Here is a 10,186-nt window from a genome sequence, read left to right on the forward strand (position 1 = left end):
AGCAGTGCTGAGTCAGTTTTGCTCAACTACACATCTGATGCACACTCGGCACTGCTACATCAGATGTAGCAATCTGATGTAGCAGAGCCGAGGGTGCACTAGAACCCCTGTGCAAACTCAGTTCACGCTAATAGAATGCATTGGCCAGCGCTGATTGGCCAATGCATTCTATTAGCCCGATGAAGTAGAGCTGAATGTGTGTGCTAAGCACACACATTCAGCACTGCTTCATCAAGCCAATACAATGCATTAGCCAGTGCTGATTGGCCAGAGTACGGAATTCGGCCAATCAGCGCTGGCTCTGCTGGAGGAGGCGGAGTCTAAGGTCGGACCTGAATGGAGACTGGTGTGGAGCGATCTTAGACTCCGCCTCCTCCAGCAGAGCCAGCGCTGATTGGTCGAGTTCCGTACTCTGGCCAATCAGCGCTGGCCAATGCATTCTATTAGCCCGATGAAGTAGAGCTGAATGTGTGTGCTTAGCACACACATTCAGCTCTACTTCATCAGGCTAATAGAATACATTGGCCAATCAGCGCTGGCCAATGCATTCTATTAGCTTGATGAAGCAGAGTGTGCACAAGGGTTCAAGCGCACCCTCGGCTCTGATGTAGCAGAGCTGAGGGTGCACAAGGGTTCAAGTGCACCCTCGGCTCTCCTACATCAGAGCCGAGGGTGCGCTTGAACCCTTGTGCACACTCTGCTTCATCAAGCTAATAGAATGCATTGGCCAGCACTGATTGGCCAGAGTACGGAATTCGGCCAATCAGCGCTGGCCAATGCATTCTATTAGCCCGATGAAGTAGAGCTGAATGTGTGTGCTAAGCACACACATTCAGCACTGCTTCATCACGCCAATACAATGCATTAGCCAGTGCTGATTGGCCAGAGTACGGAATTCGGCCAATCAGCGCTGGCTCTGCTGGAGGAGGCGGAGTCTAAGATCGCTCCACACCAGTCTCCATTCAGGTCCGACCTTAGACTCCGCCTCCTCCAGCAGAGCCAGCGCTGATTGGTCGAGTTCCGTACTCTGGCCAATCAGCGCTGGCCAATGCATTCTATTAGCCCGATGAAGTAGAGCTGAATGTGTGTGCTTAGCACACACATTCAGCTCTACTTCATCGGGCTAATAGAATGCATTGGCCAGCGCTGATTGGCCGAATTCCGTACTCTGGCCAATCAGCACTGGCTAATGCATTGTATTGGCTTGATGAAGCAGTGCTGAATGTGTGTGCTTAGCACACACATTCAGCTCTACTTCATCGGGCTAATAGAATGCATTGGCCAATCAGCGCTGGCCAATGCATTCTATTAGCGTGAACTGAGTTTGCACAGGGGTTCTAGTGCACCCTCGGCTCTGCTACATCAGATTGCTACATCTGATGTAGCAGTGCCGAGTGTGCATCAGATGTGTAGTTGAGCAAAACTGACTCAGCACTGCTAAGTCTGCATTCGCATAGGAATGCATTGGCCAGCCTTCGGCCAATCAGCGCTGGCTCTGCCGGAGGAGGCGGAGTCTAAGGTCGGACCTGAATGGAGACTGGTGTGGAGCGACCTTAGACTCCGCCTCCTCCAGCAGAGCCAGCGCTGATTGGCCGAATTCCGTACTCTGGCCAATCAGCACTGGCTAATGCATTGTATTGGCTTGATGAAGCAGTGCTGAATGTGTGTGCTTAGCACACACATTCAGCTCTACTTCATCGGGCTAATAGAATGCATTGGCCAGCGCTGATTGGCCGAATTCCGTACTCTGGCCAATCAGCACTGGCTAATGCATTGTATTGGCTTGATGAAGCAGTGCTGAATGTGTGTGCTTAGCACACACATTCAGCTCTACTTCATCGGGCTAATAGAATGCATTGGCCAATCAGCGCTGGCCAATGCATTCTATTAGCGTGAACTGAGTTTGCACAGGGGTTCTAGTGCACCCTCGGCTCTGCTACATCAGATTGCTACATCTGATGTAGCAGTGCCGAGTGTGCATCAGATGTGTAGTTGAGCAAAACTGACTCAGCACTGCTAAGTCTGCATTCGCATAGGAATGCATTGGCCAGCCTTCGGCCAATCAGCGCTGGCTCTGCCGGAGGAGGCGGAGTCTAAGGTCGGACCTGAATGGAGACTGGTGTGGAGCGACCTTAGACTCCGCCTCCTCCAGCAGAGCCAGCGCTGATTGGCCGAATTCCGTACTCTGGCCAATCAGCACTGGCTAATGCATTGTATTGGCTTGATGAAGCAGTGCTGAATGTGTGTGCTTAGCACACACATTCAGCTCTACTTCATCGGGCTAATAGAATGCATTGGCCAGCGCTGATTGGCCGAATTCCGTACTCTGGCCAATCAGCACTGGCTAATGCATTGTATTGGCTTGATGAAGCAGTGCTGAATGTGTGTGCTTAGCACACACATTCAGCTCTACTTCATCGGGCTAATAGAATGCATTGGCCAATCAGCGCTGGCCAATGCATTCTATTAGCGTGAACTGAGTTTGCACAGGGGTTCTAGTGCACCCTCGGCTCTGCTACATCAGATTGCTACATCTGATGTAGCAGTGCCGAGTGTGCATCAGATGTGTAGTTGAGCAAAACTGACTCAGCACTGCTAAGTCTGCATTCGCATAGGAATGCATTGGCCAGCCTTCGGCCAATCAGCGCTGGCTCTGCCGGAGGAGGCGGAGTCTAAGGTCGGACCTGAATGGAGACTGGTGTGGAGCTATCTTAGACTCCGCCTCCTCCAGCAGAGCCAGCGCTGATTGGTCGAGTTCCGTACTCTGGCCAATCAGCACTGGCCAATGCATTTCTATGGGGAAAAGTTAGCTTGCGAAAATCGCAAACTGACAGGGATTTCCATGAAATAAAGTGACTTTTATGCCCCCAGACATGCTTCCCCTGCTGTCCCAGTGTCATTCCAGGGTGTTGGTATCATTTCCTGGGGTGTCATAGTGGACTTGGTGACCCTCCAGACACGAATTTGGGTTTCCCCCTTAACGAGTTTATGTTCCCCATAGACTATAATGGGGTTCGAAACCCATTCGAACACTCGAACAGTGAGCGGCTGTTCGAATCGAATTTCGAACCTCGAACATTTTAGTGTTCGCTCATCTCTAATACCTATGTCTTGAATTTGGAAAAAAATCATATTTGATTTATCACTAAAGAAGGGTTTGGTGAATGTGCATATGAAACTGGTGGGTTCGCTATCACAAACAAGGTTAAGAACCGCTGGACTAAAGCAATACAAATAGCCTTTTGTTTGCTTATCTGAGATACCGCTGCAGCACCCATGACCACCTCTATCAAGAAAATGTTCTAGGAACGGGGTAGAGAGCCCCAGACAAAGTTTTCACTGTGGCCCACAAAACTAATTACGCCGCTGGCTGGGAACCTCTCTGTTGGCTACATGCAGGGCCACTAAGAACCGATTACTCAGGAACAGTGGGGGCTAGAGATAAAAGATCAGACTTCATGGGAATTAGTGAAGTAGCACCATTTGACGGATGCACAAAGTTGGAGTTGGTGGAGGTGGTGAAAGGCTCTCTTTACACCACTTTGCCTGAGAAGGCATACCCCATTTTAAATAAACTGAAAAAATTTGGATCAAACTGGATGTGGAAAAAATTGCCAAATTACCCAGATTTTTGCCCCGATTATGAAGTATTTTAAACAGAGGTTGAGTTGTAACCACAATAGTAAATCTCCCCCTTCTTTTCTCTGAAATACCATAGTGTTTCAGAGCAAAAACAAAGTTCACTAAATGAAGGATTGTGGTAGCCAGTACCATAAGTGGTGGTGACTTTTATTAATATGCAACGGATAGGTACAATAAAGTCAATAGGTTTCATCGTCTCTTGCAGACCACTTTCTATGATCACCAGAGTTTGTTTGAAAACCCCATGTAGTGAGCCACTGCGAAAAAGTACAAAGGTCTTCTTGGTAGACTTTCTGCTTCTATTATACCTTTAGGGAAACCATTAGCGTTTCCGCAGGTATAATTGACATGCTGAAATTTCTAAAACCATGGCTGTTTTGGAAATTGCAGGACTGTAAAATGCCCGCCTTAGCTTCCACCCTAGCATGCATTAATGGATTGTCAGCCCAGACAAGATGTATATTAATTGTTGAATATACATATCTCCTCTTACTTACAAAAATGACAATGAATTTGTCGTAGAGACTATAGATGGAGAAATCTTGGCACCAGTAATTCCCTATCCAGTTTTTACCAAATATGAAGTATAATGAAATTCTCTCTAGCTTATCTTCAAACAGTGGATCCTCATTCTTTCTGCACTTTTTCTTTCCTCTAATCTTTCCTAATCTAATCTTTTTGCAGTTGCACTTCCTAAAACTAACCCTCCTCTGTTAACTCCCCCCATTATCCCACAGGATATAATATCCTTATCGGACTGTAACCCTGTATGCCCAAGCACTTTGTACTACAGATCACAGTGTCAGACACACAGTCCTGGGCTCTCACATACTGAGGGCGGTTTGTCAGGTAGTCTAGGATCCAGTTGGGCAGGTGCTGGTCCACACCAACAAGGTTCAGCTTCTCCCTCAGTAGCCCTGGCTGAATGGTGTTGAACGCACTGGAGAAGTCAAAGAACATTATTCTCACAGTGTTCTCGGGTTTCTCCAGGTGAGAGAGAGCTCCATGAAGAAGGTGGATGATGGCGTCACCTACCCCAATGCCCGGCCGATAGGCAAACTGGAGGGGGTCCAGAGCGGAGTTCACTAGGGGGCGTAGGTGTGTCAGGACCAGTCTCTCTAGGACCTTCATCAGGTGAGATGTCAGTGCTACAGGTCGGTAGTCATTGTAGGCCACCTGTGTTCACACATTATGTCATGCATAATGCAGCTGATATCTGCTATAGCTGGTTACCTGCACTTTCAGGTGATATTTGCTGTGATCCATCTGAATTTCCTCTGGAATCAGGAATTACAGGACTTTTTGCTTATCAGAAGAGGACAAAATTTATGCTGAATTTTGAGTATATGAATAGGGTCGCAAGGTCTATTTTTCAATTTATTCCATAGAGGGGTGATACAACATGCTGTTTTTTTACAATATATCAGCCACTGGTATATACAATATGGGAATTTAAAACAAAATAGGCCAATATTCCCTGCCAACACAGTCTTAAAGTATAGTGATGTAAACTTTCATATATATCCTGTTATATTTTCAATGGAACTTGTTATAGCTGCCAACAGTCAGTCATGTAGCCTTTACCCAGTTTTGTGTTTCTCTTTTTTACTCAATAAATCTTGATTAAATTTACAGTGTATTGAGATAATGAGGACAGCAAATAAAGAAAATTATAATATAGTCATAAGGTATGTGTGCCCAGGCAAGGTGGTGTGTGACTTGAAGTCAATGGGAGGCTTTTTTCTCAGCGCTGAAATTCCACACCAATTTCCTCCATGTGCATGGACCCTAAGGGAGAGTTCACACGGAGTTACGTGTGCGTGATGTGGCATGTAGATGCCGTGTGAGCTTTTGCGGGCCGTTCACGCGCTATTTTGCGGCCGTGATTTTGCGGCCGGAAATTCACGGCCGTAAAATAGTGCCGCGTATACGACCCATGCTCCAATTGAAATCAATGGGAGCGTGAACGGCCCGCAAAAGCTCACGCACCGTCTACGTGCCACATCACGCACACATAACTCCGTGTGAACTCTCCCTAAATGTTCAGAAAATTGAGTTATACTAGTTTTCTGGAAACTGATAGCACTTCTAGCCTCACAACTGTGCTAAACCTCACCAGCCTTGATAATACAACCAGACAGGTTGCAGTCAGTACACTTTACCAGCTCTTGTGCCCTATAGTGAATTATACCACACTGAAAAATTAAATACAGTAGTGTCATTGGCTACCTATAGTGCTTTTTGGTAAGCAGTCACCCAAACATATTTAGGCACTTTATAGGAAACATAAAACTGGTCATACATGTTGGATTGTAGACAACCATGTTGGTGGCATCATTCTTAACAGCGATCCCACCATCACATTAACACCTAAACTGCCCTTTCATGGGACAGTGTAAAAAAATGCAATGAGGGCACAGATTGGTGGCCAAAGGATGCCAACTGCTGAAAATCTCAAACACAAACCATCTATTTTTGGCAGACTGTCAGTAGCCATTGTGAAGAGTTGTTTATGACATTATTATAACTAATCGTTGGCTGGAAGAGGTGATATTGAGTCTAACGTGTTTTGCCATCTTAGTGCATGTCAAAACCTGAGATACCAGTAAGTACACTGGACAAAAAAATAAAGGGAACACTTAAGCAACACAATGTAACTCCAAGCAACACTGATTGACAATCTATTTTACATGCTGTAGTGCAAATGGAATAGACAACAGAGGAAGTTATTGCCAATTATCGAGACACATTCAATAAAGGAGGGGTTCTGCAGGTGGGGACCACAGACCACATCTCAGTACCAATGCTTTCTGGCTGATGTTTTGGTCACTTGAGACAGACTCTACAACCCACCTAAGTGGCTCAGGTATTGCAGCTCATCCAGGATGGCACATCAATGTGAGCTATGGCAAGAAGGTTTGCTGTGTCTGTCAGCGTAGTGTCCAGAGGCTGGAGGCGCTACCAGGAGACACGCCAGTACACCAGGAGATGTGGAGGGCAACAACCCAGCAGCAGGACCGCTACCTCCGCCTTTGCGCAAGGAGAAACAGGAGGAGCACTGCCAGAACTCCATATGCCTGCACAAATGGTTAGAAACCGACTCCATGAGGATGGTATGAGGGCCCGAAATCCACAGATGGGGTTGTGCTCACAGCCCAAAACCGTGCAGGACGCTTGGTATTTGCCACAGAACACCAGGATTGGCAACTTTGCCACTGGCGCCCTGTGCTCTTCACAGATGACAGACTTGACAGAGTCTGGAGACGCCTTGGTCCTTCAGCATGACTGATTTGGCATTGGGTTAGTAATTAGAGATGAGCGAACAGTGTTCTATCGAACACATGTTCGATCGGATATCAGGGTGTTCGCCATGTTCGAATCGAATCGAACACCGCGTGATAAAGTGCGCCAAAATTCGATTCCCCTCCCACCTTCCCTGGCGCCTTTTTTGCACCAATAACAGCGCAGGGGAGGTGGGACAGGAACTACGACACCGGGGGCATTGAAAAAAATTGGAAAAAGTCATTGGCTGCCGAAATCAGGTGACCTCCATTTTAGACGAATAGTGGATTTCAAATCCGGGTCATATGAGAATGTGAACTTTGTGACTAAGAGACAGGGATAGCTGTACAGGCAGGGATAGCTAGGGATAACCTTTATTTAGGGGGGAATGTTATTAAAAATAACTTTTTGGGGCTCTATCGGGTGTGTAATTGTGATTTTTGTGAGATAAACTTTTTCCCATAGGGATGCATTGGCCAGCGCTGATTGGCCGAATTCCGTACTCTGGCCAATCAGCGCTGGCCAATGCATTCTATTAGCTTGATGAAGCAGAGTGTGCACAAGGGTTCAAGCGCACCCTCGGCTCTGATGTAGGAGAGCCGAGGGTGCACTTGAACCCTTGTGCACCCTCAGCTCTGCTACATCAGAGCCGAGGGTGCGCTTGAACCCTTGTGCACACTCTGCTTCATCAAGCTAATAGAATGCATTGGCCAGCGCTGATTGGCCAATGTATTCTATTAGCCTGATGAAGTAGAGCTGAATGTGTGTGCTAAGCACACTCATTCAGCACTGCTTCATCACGCCAATACAATGCATTAGCCAGTGCTGATTGACCAGAGTACGGAATTCGGCCAATCAGCGCTGGCCAATGCATTCTATTAGCCCGATGAAGTAGAGCTGAATGTGTGTGCTAAGCACACACATTCAGCACTGCTTCATCACGCCAATACAATGCATTAGCCAGTGCTGATTGGCCAGAGTACGGAACTCGACCAATCAGCGCTGGCTCTGCTGGAGGAGGCGGAGTCTAAGATCGCTCCACACCAGTCTCCATTCAGGTCCGACCTTAGACTCCGCCTCCTCCGGCAGAGCCAGCGCTGATTGGCCGAAGGCTGGCCAATGCATTCCTATGCGAATGCAGAGACTTAGCAGTGCTGAGTCAGTTTTGCTCAACTACACATCTGATGCACACTCGGCACTGCTACATCAGATGTAGCAATCTGATGTAGCAGAGCCGAGGGTGCACTAGAACCCCTGTGCAAACTCAGTACACGCTAATAGAATGCATTGGCCAGCGCTGATTGGCCAATGCATTCTATTAGCCCGATGAAGTAGAGCTGAATGTGTGTGCTAAGCACACACATTCAGCACTGCTTCATCACGCCAATACAATGCATTAGCCAGTGCTGATTGGCCAGAGTACGGAATTCGGCCAATCAGCGCTGGCTCTGCTGGAGGAGGCGGAGTCTAAGGTCGGACCTGAATGGAGACTGGTGTGGAGCGATCTTAGACTCCGCCTCCTCCAGCAGAGCCAGCGCTGATTGGTCGAGTTCCGTACTCTGGCCAATCAGCACTGGCTAATGCATTGTATTGGCGTGATGAAGCAGTGCTGAATGTGTGTGCTTAGCACACACATTCAGCTCTACTTCATCGGGCTAATAGAATGCATTGGCCAGCGCTGATTGGCCAGAGTACGGAATTCGGCCAATCAGCGCTGGCTCTGCTGGAGGAGGCGGAGTCTAAGGTCGGACCTGAATGGAGACTGGTGTGGAGCGATCTTAGACTCCGCCTCCTCCAGCAGAGCCAGCGCTGATTGGCCGAATTCCGTACTCTGGCCAATCAGCACTGGCTAATGCATTGTATTGGCGTGATGAAGCAGTGCTGAATGTGTGTGCTTAGCACACACATTCAGCTCTACTTCATCGGGCTAATAGAATGCATTGGCCAGTGCTGATTGGCCAGAGTACGGAATTCGGCCAATCAGCGCTGGCCAATGCATTCTATTAGCCCGATGAAGCAGTGCTGAATGTGTGTGCTTAGCACACACATTCAGCTCTACTTCATCGGGCTAATAGAATGCATTGGCCAGCGCTGATTGGCCGAATTCCGTACTCTGGCCAATCAGCACTGGCTAATGCATTGTATTGGCGTGATGAAGCAGTGCTGAATGAGTGTGCTTAGCACACACATTCAGCTCTACTTCATCGGGCTAATAGAATGCATTGGCCAATCAGCGCTGGCCAATGCATTCTATTAGCGTGAACTGAGTTTGCACAGGGGTTCTAGTGCACCCTCGGCTCTGCTACATCAGATTGCTACATCTGATGTAGCAGTGCCGAGTGTGCATCAGATGTGTAGTTGAGCAAAACTGACTCAGCACTACTAAGTCTCTGCATTCGCATAGGAATGCATTGGCCAGCCTTCGGCCAATCAGCGCTGGCTCTGCCGGAGGAGGCGGAGTCTAAGGTCGGACCTGAATGGAGACTGGTGTGGAGCGATCTTAGACTCCGCCTCCTCCAGCAGAGCCAGCGCTGATTGGCCGAATTCCGTACTCTGGCCAATCAGCACTGGCTAATGCATTGTATTGGCGTGATGAAGCAGTGCTGAATGTGTGTGCTTAGCACACACATTCAGCTCTACTTCATCGGGCTAATAGAATGCATTGGCCAGTGCTGATTGGCCAGAGTACGGAATTCGGCCAATCAGCGCTGGCCAATGCATTCTATTAGCCCGATGAAGCAGTGCTGAATGTGTGTGCTTAGCACACACATTCAGCTCTACTTCATCGGGCTAATAGAATGCATTGGCCAGCGCTGATTGGCCGAATTCCGTACTCTGGCCAATCAGCACTGGCTAATGCATTGTATTGGCGTGATGAAGCAGTGCTGAATGTGTGTGCTTAGCACACACATTCAGCTCTACTTCATCGGGCTAATAGAATGCATTGGCCAGCGCTGATTGGCCAGAGTACGGAATTCGGCCAATCAGCGCTGGCTCTGCTGGAGGAGGCGGAGTCTAAGGTCGGACCTGAATGGAGACTGGTGTGGAGCGATCTTAGACTCCGCCTCCTCCAGCAGAGCCAGCGCTGATTGGTCGAGTTCCGTACTCTGGCCAATCAGCACTGGCCAATGCATTTCTATGGGGAAAAGTTAGCTTGCGAAAATCGCAAACTGACAGGGATTTCCATGAAATAAAGTGACTTTTATGCCCCCAGACATGCTTCCCCTGCTGTCCCAGTGTCATTCCAGGGTGTTGGCATCAT

This window comes from Leptodactylus fuscus, chromosome 1 (assembly GCF_031893055.1).
Source record: "Leptodactylus fuscus isolate aLepFus1 chromosome 1, aLepFus1.hap2, whole genome shotgun sequence".
NCBI lineage: Eukaryota > Metazoa > Chordata > Amphibia > Anura > Leptodactylidae > Leptodactylus > Leptodactylus fuscus.